At 31.5% G+C, this 14,255-nt stretch overlaps 1 protein-coding gene across 8 annotated transcripts in view; it reads left to right on the top strand.

Annotated features, from left to right (window-relative positions):
* The window catches only part of nrp1a (neuropilin 1a), a 453,654-nt gene that overhangs the window by 53,622 nt on the left and 385,777 nt on the right, over positions 1-14,255 (top strand). For all 8 annotated transcript variants that reach the window (XM_073940109.1, XM_073940107.1, XM_073940105.1 and 5 more), the window contains exon 3: positions 13,014-13,180. The gene's annotated coding sequence lies outside the window, so the exon portion shown is untranslated. The remainder of the gene's footprint in view (positions 1-13,013; positions 13,181-14,255) is intronic.

The raw sequence follows: 14,255 nt of genomic DNA, 5'->3' as shown, positions 1-14,255 counted from the left end.
GTTTGCTTGAAGAATTATTGGCGGTGGGGGATCTACTGTACATATTAATGCTTTCCCCCATTCTAATTAAATTTAGATAATTAGGTAAAGTTTATGTCATATACTTTTTATCATTGTAATTATTTAGAATGTTTAAATTGCGGTTTAGATAAGTTAAATATAGATAGATAGATAGATAGATAGATAGATAGATAGATAGATAGATAGATAGATAGATAGATAGATAGATAGATAGATAGATAGATAGATAGATAGATAGATAGATAGATAGATAGATAGATAGATAGATAGATAGATAGATTGAAGCAAACATAGAAGCAAAACTATTCAAAACAATTATGTTGCATATTTGCATTAATGACAAGTAAAAGTATTAATAATAAAATAATAAACTTTTTTTATGTTCTGCCATTAAAAGTAGCATCTTAATGCACTCCACAGACATGAAATGTGCAGCAGCAAAAGATACATAGAAGGATGAATGCAAAAAATGTGCTTAATAAAAATAATAAAAAAATTAATTATTATTGTTATTAATAATAATAATAATAATGATAATAATAATCAAATAAACACTACTCTAAAAAGTAAGTTGCAAGTGTCTACTTTTATGTTTCAAAATGCGCCAAAATTTAATTTCTGAGCCAATTTTTTTTTTGTACTAAACAATTTAAAGTGATTTTGTTAGACTTTTTTAAAAAAAAAGACTTTTAAAAACTTTAAGATATGTCTACATGTACATAAGCCATGTATATTGAGATATTTTGAACTATGAATGTGGCATGCTCAGTATAGTTGATGGTACGACATGAACCATTGAAATGAAGTAGTGAAATGACTAGTTATTACTATAGACTAATATATGCAAGTGTAAGTAACTTATAAAGTATATTAACATTATTTTAACTAAATTGTATAAAGTGATTTTGTAACACTTTAAATTTAATTCAATTACTCAAAAAAGTGCAATTCAACTGAAAACAAAACATTGTGGAAAAAACTGTATTGTTATATATTTTTGTTATTCTTGTTCATATTATTTTATTGTTGGCTAATTTGCATGAGTGTAACTAAATAATGTATAGCACATTTTCAAGTTAATGTTAGATAATAAGACCTTATAGTGAAGAGTTGCAGCATTTATATACACAAATTTAGCCGTTTCTTGTTTTGCTGGTGTTGTGAATTTGGCACCAGTTCCAGGATCTTTTTCATGGGATTGTGCCCAGATCCAATCCGCTCATTTCATTCCAGAGGTTCAGGCAGTCTCGGGATGATTTATGAAGTATCTTCAGAAGTTTCTGGAAGCTCACTATTGATAACGTATTACTCAGCCCAAGTGATGAGGAGCATATTTCATCATGCAAGGAAATGGAAATCTTCAAAAGGAAAAGCCTTAATTTAGCATGCGCCCAAGTACTGGGTTTCATTTCCCGTATGACGCTTAATTTCTGAACCATCGCTTTTTGAAGTAGGTCTTTCATCAGATGTGAACAAAGCTCATTTTGCTGTCAAATTCTTCCTCCTTCTGGAAGGGCTTGGAGTCCGGTTTCTGAAGCAGACGTTTTACTCTTTTAATGGTGGATTTTTAAAAGCTGACCTGAAAGACCTCTGTGGACTAAGAGCATTGAGATGTGTGCTGCTATTAGCATTGCACGCTGCCGGTGAATAAGAGTTAATCAAGGGTTCAAAGTGCCAAGAAAGTGGGTTGCTGCCTCTTATCCAGTGTGCATGCTAGGTAGAGGTCCAGGTTACCTTGGTGAGCAGGAACAGATGTGCTAAAAATAGTCTATTCAGGCTTTTGGAAAACTGCCTTCTACCAACATTATTGGATAATGTCAAACTATGGCTGCATAATATATTCCACATAATCTATAGTAATGTATGCAATATATATCTATGTAATCTGTATAATATGTGTGATAGTTTATACTCTACAAAAAAAAAGTGTAATTTTATTGAATAGATTTTTCTTTATGGTAATTTTTATACATTGTTTTTATAATTTTTACAGCTTTTTAACATTGCAATTACTATAATAAGCGGTAAAAATGCTAAATCTACCTTGTAAACGAATTCCATAATTTTATTAAATTGATTTATTTCATTACTGTAATTTTTTTGTGTATTTTAAAGCATTTTACAGCTTTTTATGATTGAAATCATGGTAATAAGCTGTAAAAATGCTAAGACTACACTGTATAATAAAATTCGTAATTTTTTTTTCAATAGTTTTTCATTGCGGTAGTTTTTTGTGCATTTTAGTCATTTTTACTATTGAAATTATAGTAAAAAAACGTTTGAGAAACTACATTGTGAAAAAATACCGCATTTTTATTGAATTGATTTTTCATTATGGTGATATATATAATTTTTTACAGTGTATTTTTAGCAGTTTTACAAATGTTTTATCATTGAAATTACAGTAAAAATCTGTAAAAATGCAAAAACTACACTATAAAATTATTAGTAATTTTTACAGTAAAGTTTTAGGAGTTTCAGATTGTTTAGATTTTTGATGTTAAAATTATGGTATTAAACTGTAAAAATGCTAAAACTACTTTACCGTAATTTGATTTAATAGATTTTTATTATTTTATTATTTTTTATTTATTTTTTTATTAATTTTTTTTTTTTAGTTATTTACTATTGTTACTATTGTTGTTTATCTACATTTGATCAATCAAATGGGGCCTTACTATCTTTAGCACAGTAGTGCTGTTCTGCCATTGGCTGGAGCTGCCCAAAGCTTAACCCAGAGCTGAAAACAAACAATAGTGGGTGGAGTCAAGAGTAGAGAGGAATAAACAGCCGATCAGTCTGATATCTGCTGAGGTTTTCACTTCACATTCAAAGTGATTAAAAGACTAAATGTTTGCACCCCGACACAGCTTTTTAGTTAATTAGATCTGAATATATATATATATATATATATATATATATATATATATATATATATATATATATATATATATATATATATTACCTGTTTGTTTTGCTTGTTTTGATATCATAAATAAATTATTTGAAAATGGCTAATAAACATTGTGCATTTTTCTAGGGAAACATTATAAGAAATATCACAATCGCAATACTCAACAATAGTATTGCCAATTTTTCCATTATCAAGCAGCTTTACTTCAAACACATGCCTATTTATAAAATTCACAGTTTTTCACTCAATATTAATGAAGAAATACTCATTTCCACATAGTTTCTTGCGAAATATCATGATCTCAGTACAACTTTACCATAGTATATTAGGTGTAAATGAATACATATTGAAGTTTGCATCTCATATCCACAAAAATATAGTGTGCATCATTTTAGCAAACATTAAATGTTGCTTTTAGCATCTTTTGCAGCAGTTTCAATAATAGTAAACTTATAAAAACAATACATTAATATTAACCATATATTTGCTGCAATAATAGATCTTTGAATTATTTTTTATCTGCTGTTTCACATTAAGAAAAAATACTGATGCACAATTAAGCTTGATTTAATTAGATCAATTAATCTGCGTGTCATGCAATTAATGTTAATCAAACGAACCTCTAAATATAGCCCTTTAACCCCAATACTGTTCATAATCATTTAAGAGTAGCTGACTCCGAATGCTTCTTCTGACGGTGCTTTATAAGTGATATGTAATCGCTCACATTTACAAGTTGACCCTTAATTCGTTCTGCTGCTGGTTTACAACTAATTATCTGAGATTATGATAGCACGCATATAAAAAAGAGGTTGTCGTCTGTCCTCTCTCTAATGATCAAGTGTGCATGAGAGCGGCCTGTTTTATGAGAGGTTGAGGGGAAATAAATAAATGTGTAATTCTCTCTTTGGATGTTGCATGCAGGAGCTCTACCTTGCCACCTGTGTTGTCTGGCACCACACACTCGTCTGCCAATTAAAGAGAAGTAAATGGGGGCGAGCCTCAGGGCACAGTTTGCATAATATCAGCTGCATAAAACACCGCCATCTGCTTTTCCAGCCACTTCTTTCCCCGCGACTGTAACTTTAATATGCAAATGTTTCCAGAGCACATGTGCTGCTCAATGTGTTCACGGATGAGTCTGATGGAAAGTGGACATTGAGAACCCCATACTGTGAAATTACAGCTGTGGTAAATCTTCGATGTGCCACTAGATAAGCGTTACAGGTTGGCAGAGCTCCACTTCTCTGTCTAATGCTTTATTGTGAGCTTATTAGTATGCGTAGGTGTTCATAACAAGGAGGTGTATAATGCCTGGAGTGCATAACTGTTAGCTTTCATATGCATCTCAATGGCTCTGGTCAGTCACATACTGATATAGGGTAACTTTTAGAAGAATGATCCATTAGTTAATGTTAATTAATGTATTTACTGAGAAGAAAAAACAATTAGTAATACATTTATTAATGGATTTATTCATCTTTGTTAATGTTACTTAATGCTATTTAAGCTAAGTAATGATAGCTCATTGTGCATTAACTAGTGTTAACAAGTTCAACTTTAAGATTACAGAAAAACTTTACGAAGCGGCGGCAGTCTGCGGATACTTTCAAAACTGAGCAGCACAAAGGGAAGATATCAGTGCGTTGAGGATCTGTTCAATGTAATATTGAGCCTTTTCTAATTTAAAACTTTTAGCAGACCCACTTTGTGTGTGAAGAGCAGGTAATAACCCTCTCTATCTTGTGAGCTGTTGTATTTGAATTTGAGGATTGTAGTGGTAGATGATAGTGCTCATGTGTCCTCTGAATACAGGTATAAAAAATAAATAAATAAATATAATTCACAACAGTTCTGTCTGGTTCTCAAATCTGATTGACTGATAGCCGTAATATCAGCACCCGTACAGCCTCTTTACCCTTTGTGTATTACTTCGCCCACATACAGCCAGCAACAAGCAGAGACACTACAGTTTGACAAATATTACTGTTTATACTTTTGTAAAATATACTTTTGAGGCTTTTTTAGTCGAGAATGTAGTTGTTTAGATTGCAGCTATGCAGTTTATTTGCGAGAATAGTGCCTAGTAACGGCTTCTGCTGTTTTGACGTCAGCTGCAGATGTGAATGAATGGTGGAAGAAAGTAGTTCCTAATAAAAGGGGTTTTAGACTCTCCGTGTTTGATTTTTTAATTTATATACAAGATTGTGCCGTTAAGCTGTTGTATAAATGCAATATCACACTTGTAGCAGTGCGATATGGCTGTATATCAGCACTGATGGGACGCTAAGGCACACCAACGCACCCCACCCACCAGTGCTGATATACAGCCTTATCGCACTGCTACTAGTGTGATATTGTGATATATAAATATATATATATATATATATATATATATATATATATATATATATATATATATATATATATATATATATATATATATATATATCTTTGTTTTATTTTTTTAGATTTATTCTGATAATTTTGAATCTTGCACTTAACCAATACTCTTATTTACAAAAATAAAAAATAAACTACAACTAATACTGAAACTAATAAAAACTCAACTAAAGCAATTTCTAACTTTAAAAAACTAATAAAAACAAGTAAATCTTCTTCTAAAAATGAATTAAAACTAATGAAAAATTAAACTATTATAACCTAGCATTAGACTTGGTAAAACCTGCAGAAACCCTGTACTCTCCTACTACTAAAAAAATAATATTAAGATTGTGTTGAATCTATAAAAAGATTTAAGACATTATAAACTGTTTTTATTTAATATTAATTGTTTAACATTATTACAGTTAACACAAACATATATTAACCTAATTTGATTTTATTAGATGTTATTCTAAACCCAGGTTGAAACGACTCACAAAATAACACTCAAAAAATAATGAAATTCAATGAATAATGGATTCTGCTGCAATATTTCCTCTGTCAAAAGTTTATTCATTAAAAAGTTCTTTCTCCATCTACTGCTAGATCATTATTTGCTTTCAAAATGCTTGTGAATTTTGTGTTCATCCAAAAGTACAAAAACCTATGTGTGCATATATAAATACAAATGAACCCACCTCGGATATTATGATCTTTTACCACTCATAAAAAAAGTACTGTACCTCTGTGAACAGCTCAAAGCAATTAAAGCAATTTATGATAACAGTGCCTGACTAATTACAGTATTTCATTTCGGTAAATTTCACAGCCTTATATTTAGCAGCCACAGAAGCACATAAAACATGTCAGAAATCCCAATGTTTTCCAATATTATGTGAGCACACAATCCTTCAGCTGCAGCCGTTCTCCCGGGTGTGATCAGCCTCCGATTTTCCACAGCTCACACACGTTCTCTGAGGAAGTGTTTGTTTTCTCTGGCACTAAGACAAACACAAATTTACACTATTCTGTAGTCCCTGCACTACGGTAACTGGCAGCAGGACCAATCAGCTAGCAGAGAGTTGTAGGAGATGATGGATTAAGGGTAAATGAGAAATTAAACAAGCCCTCAGTGAGGACTTCCAGAAATCCACCCACAACTGAAGGAGCTGCCCTCCTACGAGCTGCCCAGATCATGGATTGGGTTTCGCAGAATGTTCTGAGAATGTTAGTTTTAACATTAGAGTTTAGTTGTAAATTTGTGGAAATAAAATGGGTGACACTTTAGTTTAGGTCACAATTCATGCTATTAATTGCTAGTTTTTGTTCCTAAAGCATGCATTTTTAATATTAGATTTTAGTTGAAAAGTTTATTTTGTGGAAATAAAATGGGTGACACTTTAAGTCACAATTCATGCTATTAACTTGTTAGTTTTTCTTTCGCAAAGCATGCGTTTTTAACATTAGGTTTGATTTTAGTTGGTTGGAAATTTTGCTTTATGGAAATAAAACGTTATTTTTAGGTTTGCATAACGTTCACTTACAGTTCCTGCTTTAATTAAATAATTTAATTTAATTAAGTTTTGTTTGTGGGTATAGAATGATAATAAACCTAAAAACTAGCATATATAGTATCTGGGAATGTTCCCAAAGCATGCATTTTAAGATTTTAGTTGGTTTGAAAGTTTGCTTTATGGAAATAAAATGTTATTTTTAGGTTTGCAGAATGTTCCTCTAACATTCACAGTCAGTTCCCATTTTAATTGAAAGTTTAAATAGAAAATAAACCTAAAAACCAATAATATATAGTATCTAGAAATGTTGGTTTTTGGTTCCCAAAGCATGCATTTTTAACGTTAGATTATAGTTGTTTGGAAAGTTTGCTTGATGGAAATTTAAATCTTAGTTTCACATTTGCAGAACATTTTTCTAACATTCACCTACAGTTCCTGTTTTAAGTGCAAGATTTGTTAGTGAATGTAGATAATAAAACCTAAAAACAGTACGATATAGTATCTGCAAATGTTCCCCAAGCTTGCATTTTTAATATCAGGTTTTAGTTATTTGGAAAGTTTGCTTCACAGAAATAAAGTGTTATTTTTAGGTTTGCAGAATATTTCTCTAACATTCACAGACAGTTCCTGTTTCAATCGGAAGTTTCGTTTGTGGATATAGAAAATAAAACTTTAAACAATAATATAGTATAGTTACAATTTGGAGGGAACATTTAAAAAAAAATACTTTTTAGGCTGTAAATTTATTTTCAGGTATTATACGTATTATTAAGTAGGGCGTTAGATTATAGGTACATTACTACTCACTAAATAATTAATGAACTAGCTTAATAAATAACCTGTTTGTGCAACTTTTGAGAGGTTAATTTATATTAAACTATTAGAATGTTAGGTTATACATATATTTATGAAATGTAATTTGTTTAATATTAAATAACTGTACATTAAAAAATAAAAGCAAAAATGGTTAAAGAAAAAAAACATCTGGCAACATGGAATAATGGTGAATACTTTTAGAGTTGCAAATAGTTATATTTCTTTTTATATTTAATGTGTTTTGTAAATATCGGTTGTTGTTGGTTTATTAGAACATCATGCAGAATTCTGTATAGATTATTTTGGTTATGAAAACATTGTGAAACATTCTATATAATATTTCCATGCTGTTGCGATTAAAACAAAATGGAAATAACAAAACGATATTTCAAATCCACTTGTTTTTTGGGGGAAGTTACCTTTTGAATACAAAAAAGAACGTACAACCTTTGTGAACGTTAGGGCAATGTTGCTGGAACGCTTTTGCGTTCAATCCAGATGTTGGCCATGTTGAACATATTAGAAAAACTCCACTGATTTCTTTAAATACACACTCTTAAATGATGGTCCTGTGCTCCTCCTGAAGTGCTGGCCTGTGTTTTCTCTAGGGTTTGATATAGCTTTGGCTTCAATCTGTGGTCTTCGTCTATTTTTGCTCCAAAAGATGTCTGTTTTAGTGATCAAGTAAACATGTGAGGGTGTCGATGTCGCACACTGTACCTCCAGGCTGTCATTACGGCCTGCAGAAACGGATTATTAGCTCGATGCTAACACCAGCCATAAGCTAACAGGAAATGAATTCTGTTTGAAGCTTGTCTTTAGCAGCTCCACCACAATATTTCTGAGCGATTGAGGGATGAACTTTTGTCACCACAACAAAGAGCACACCCTGAACTGCTTTTTTCAAGTCGCAGCATGTAATGGATACCAGTATAATCACGGAGATTAGCTGAGCTACTGTCGCGGAGTGCTTTTCAAAGGGATGTTTATCATGCCTAGCATGCTTGATCGCGCTGCGGCTTATCGTCAATACGCAGAGCAACCTAAATAAGCATCTAGCAGCGCTAAATGCTTCCTCTTTGAATAAGCTAGAGCTCAAGTTCTGCCATTTTTCACACCAAACCTCCTAATGACCAAAGAAAAGGGTTCATTTCTGCTGGCAGCGCCATCGGTTTTAATGCTGGAAAGATATTTATTTTTTCTGCAATTTACAGTTGAAGTCAAAATTCATTTCACATTAATTGTGCATTGTGCAGATAAAAGACTGACAAACTCAACGTTGGGTGAATTTCTTTTTTTCAATTAAAATAAAGTTACACTTTTTAACCTCTCTTGTTCATATTTGACCCTACATTTGGTGTATATGATTTGATTAGTTGAAGTGTAATCGTTCAGCATCATTTTATGCCGTTGCACTTTAAATTTGTGTGGCATTTTTGTTTATTTCACTTCACAGTTTTTGTCCTCATTTCCCATTAATTTCTGACTCTGATTGTCTTTATCTAATTGCATATGATCATTCATTTGGATTTTTTGCATTCCCAATGCAATTACAAATTAAATAAAATTAACTTAAATTTAAATTAAACTTTTTAACCCCAACAGTCAAAAACAGGTTTGCCCGTAAGTGACCCAACCATTGTGCCATAAAATCCCTGCTTTTTTAAGTCAAAATTATTTGCCCTCCTATGAATTTTGTTTCTTGTTCCAATATTTCAGAGCAATGAATTTTTTCACAGTATTTCCTATAATATTTTTTCCTCTGAAGAAAGTCTTATTTGTTTTATTTCGGCTAGATTAAAGGCAGTTTTTATTTTTTTAAAAAACAATTTTAAAGTCAATATTATAAAAATAAATATATATATATATATATATATATATATATATATATATATATATATATATATATATATATATATATATATATGATGTGTATATATATGTGTGTGTATGTATGTATGTATGTATGATAGATAGATAGATAGATAGATAGATAGATAGATAGATAGATAGATAGATAGATAGATAGATAGATAGATAGATAGATAGATAGATAGATAGATAGATAGATAGATAGATAGATAGATAGATTGATTGATAAGCATGCTAATAATTCAGGAGGCCTATATATTATATAAGTTTATATCGTGATATTAACGTAATTTCATTTGAGGAAAAAATCATCACAACTAGACTGATTTGTTATTATTTTGGGTGTGACTTATTTGTGCATAAAATATTATAAACAATTTAAAAGCATAAATGCAATAGGGCTAATATAAAAGTAAAATAAATACTGCTTTTTTTTTTTTGGGGGGGTGTACAGAAATTTAATAATCATATGTAAAATAGTACTTCATTGTAGCTGAAGTCTGAATTATTAGCGCCAATGTATATTTTTCACCCAATTTCTGTTTAAAAGAAAGATTTTTTTCCACCCATTTCTTATGATAATAGTTTTAATAACTCGTTTCTAATAACTGATTTCTTTTATCTTTGCCGTGATGTCAGAATTATGTCATGTGATTCCTTTGTTCTGTTTTCCCGCCATTTGTTAGTGTTTATTAGTTCCACCTGCGTCTCATCCCTGTTTGTAATCAGTTAAATTTAGTCTTGTGTATTTATTCCCCTGAGTTATGTCAGTTCTTTATTCGATATTGTATTGTCACCATCGTGGTCCTGATGTTCCTGTGTCTAGTTGTAAGTGTTTTGTAAATAAATATATACACTTTTTTTGATGGACATTGTTTCCCATACTTTAGAAAGAACTACTGTGACAGATGACAGTACATAATGTTTTATATTTGATTAGATATTTTTCAAGACATTAGTATTCAGCTTAAAGTCACATTGAAAGATCCAACTAGGGTAATTAGGGTAAATTTGGAGAAATTAGAGACGTCATCATAACAGTAGCTTTATCTGTTGACAATTGTACACAAATATTGCTTAAGGGGGCTAATAATATTGACCTTAAAATGGTGTTTAAAAAATTAAGGACTGCTGTTTTTCTTGCCAAACTAAAACAAATAAGTAAAGAAAATATTATCTGACATACCGTGAACAATTCCTGAATCTGTTCAACATCATTTAAGAAAAAAAAGTCCCAGAAGGGCGAATGGTTTTGACTTTATCTGTATATTGTGCAGCCCTATCTATGAGGTGTGTTAAATGCATTAAAAGCGTCCTGATTGCGGTCAGAACTGTCAATGCCATGGCCAGCTCTTGTTAGGCCACCAGAGTGAGTTTTCCCATTATTAGTGGCTATAAAAGAGCCAGGCAGTATTGAAAAGACAGATCAGGCCACGTCAGGCCTCTGTCAACCCATTCAGCTCCCATAATTAAGAGCCGTTTGATTTATGACACAGCACGCCACGGAGCAAGACTCCACGCTTCTGCCAAAACATGGGAATGTAATATAATTGCAATTTCATTCCAAGATATGCTCTTTATGAACACGAGAAACCAACACAATAGAAGTGACGGCTGTCCCCAGGCCAGTATGGGAGTGTGCTGATTTGTTCCAATGTAGAGTGCAGTAATTTACGGTTATTGCTGACGAACGTGTCTGAACGCTGTCTGTTTTTCAGCTTTCATGTGATGTGTTGAGCTGCATACTGAATATGCACGTCTGTGTGTGCTAAAGATAGTTCAAGTGTTGTTGTTTTGACTTTTAAATTCTTTAATAAAACCCTAAATGTATTATGATCACCACAAAACATGCGTGCATGAAGCAGCACAACTGTTTACAGCATGTTTCCGGAGCATCAAATCCTCATATTAGAATTATTTCTTAAAGGAAACCTATTATGCCTCCTTCTACAAGATAAGTAAAATAAGTCTCTGATGTCACTATAATGTGTGGGTGAAATTCCAGCTCAAAATAAAGCACACAAATAATGCTTTAAAGGGCTTTGATACACTAGTGGTGCTATTTTGGACTGTCGCTTTAAATTCAAATTAGATTGTGCTCTTTTCAAAAAAGGGCGGAGCTACAAATGCCTGTCTGTCAGCATAGTGGCAGATTTAAAAACAAGATTAACATCCTATGCTAATGAGGGAAAAATCGTCACTAGTGGGCGGGGCTTTCCCCCACTGATGACACGTACAAAGTGAGAATGTCGATCAAAGTGTTTCTGCAGACTGTTTATATCAAGTCTGATTATAATCAATAAAATTAATAAATGTTTATCTTTAGAAGTTGGTTATATTCACACACTGCTGACACACAACTGTTTAAACCCTTTATAAAAGTGAATTTTTTTTTCATAATAGGTGCTCTTTAAGGATCATGTGCCATTGAAGAAAAAAATGTATATAACAGAAAAAAAGTTTTTTTTAAATGTTTTTTTTGTGTAATAATGGTAAAAGTGCATAACAACGCAGCTTTGGTGAGCAACAACACATTTTATGTGCATAAAAAGTAATTATTCCGGTAAATGCTGTTGTAAGAAATGTTACAGCTCTCCACTGTTATTGGTTTAACAGACTAATAGCCCTACCCCTAAATGCACACCATTGGCTGATTTGACAGGGTTTCATGTTTTTGTCATCTGATTATTTACATATTTTGTTGTATTTCATTGATTTTTATTTTTTTTGTCAGTTTTTTTGTATTTATTTTTTATGTATGGAATTTTTTATTTTATTATATTGATTTCTTTTTTATTTGAACTGGTTATTTATTTGCTTCCTTTTTTGTCAATAAATTTTATTTTCATTGTATTTAAAAATTATTTTAATTTGATTTGGTTATTTTTATTTGCTTTATTGATTGTTTAGTTTTTTCATCAGGTGTATTACTTTTTATATTATTATATTTATTTGGTTTTTCTTAAGATTTTTTTTCTTTTATATTTTCTTTTGTTTATTTTATTTTATGATTTATTTATATTTTTAAATTAATTTATATATTGATTTTTATTTAATTGTAATATATTGATTTATATTCTATTTGATTTGTTTATTAGCTTTATTCATTTTTGTTATTTATTTAATTTTAATTTTATTTTATTGTTTTATTTTTCATTGATATGTTTATTTTTGTTTGCCTTATTTTATTATCAATATTATTATTATTAATTTATATATTGTTTTATGTATTGATTTTTATTGATTTTTTTATTATTGATTTATTTTTTTATTTATTTGTTTATATTATGTTTATTTGTTTGCTTTATTAATTTTTTAAAATATTTTATTTTACTTCCTTATCAAGGGACGATACTTGCTCACACTGTGCCAACATGTATTGCATTTTCTAAACTGTCCAAACTCAAGATTTAAATGCATAACAGATTTGCACATATGTCCGGGTATTTGTGTTAAGCTGGAAGTAAAATGATCCTTTTTGTCGTCAACAGGAGCATATATCAGCTCAATCAGCTTGTCTGATCTCCACGAAAAGCAGAAGATGATTTCCACTGCTGATTATGCAACACCTCGAGACCAATAAAGACATTTGGCATGATCCAGCTCCCTCATATTTCCAAATCTGGAAAGGACCGTCTGAGATTTTGGCAGCGGCACAGTAAGTCCACTTGGGTGGTTTTGTGTTTCAAGTTTAGTGCGAATATTTAATGTGCAACAGTCCAAGGGAGCGTTTCCCAAAAGCATCATTGACTAACTACATCTGCAGATTCTGTCATTACCGACATATTTCAGTGACTGCATCGTAAACTTGCGTGACTACAGCTTTCAAATTGTGGCTAGAGGCATAGTTTCTTATTAGTATGACATGTAGAATCGCATGTATTTATCTTTCTCTTTCTTAACCCGATGTATGCCGTTAGATGAAACCTACAATGATTCATAAATCAAAACAGGTATCAGATGCCTCATTATAGAGGTCTCAGAGAGATAATGTAGTGGAGAAAAAGCTGCAGACTTAATGAACCATGTACTGGAGTAAAGTCTTTACCTGTCTGCATGCTGTTGGTTGTGTAAAAGGTTTGATATTAAGCCTTTCTGCTTGGATTGAACAAAAATAGACAGCAGATTGTCAAATAAATCCTCATAAAAGTCTTGAGCATTTATAATGCTTTACGCACGTCTTTTATATTGTTTTAAAGTAGTTTTAACCATTAGCACTAATACACTTAGCTGTGTGTGACTATAATTACCAGAGTTCATACAGTCATGGAAAACCTGGAAAAGTCATGGAATTTTGACATGGCATTTTCCAGGGCTGGAAAAGTTTTGGAAAAAACAGAAAAACCCACAAGGTTTTGGAAAAGTCATGAAAATTACATTTACATTAGTCATTTAGTAGACGCTTTTTGCCTAAAGTGACTTAAGCTGCGGTCACACTAGAGTCTGTGCTTGAGAAATTCTGTCATATGGTGATGTGAAAAGGGGTGGTATTAAACAATATGAGTAGACGTCAATAAAAGTGAGCGATTGCTCCATGTTTTAAATGATCTTCTATTGGTCTAACGCAATCACCTGATGCTATTTCGCTGGTAAGAATTCACCAAGCTTGAACTTCCAAATGCAGTGAAATGTAAACTTGTTGCACATGCTTGAGTTTCTGGTGTGTATTCGCATGCCTATGAATGGAAGTCTATGGAGTGAATAGTGCAGTGTGCTTTACAATAGAAGTAGTT

The sequence above is a fragment of the Danio rerio genome, chromosome 24 (assembly GCF_049306965.1).
Source record: "Danio rerio strain Tuebingen ecotype United States chromosome 24, GRCz12tu, whole genome shotgun sequence".
In the NCBI taxonomy this organism is placed as follows: Eukaryota; Metazoa; Chordata; class Actinopteri; order Cypriniformes; family Danionidae; genus Danio; species Danio rerio.
The sequence above is the reverse complement of the archived record's forward strand: the minus strand, read 5'-3'. Positions and strand labels throughout refer to the sequence as shown.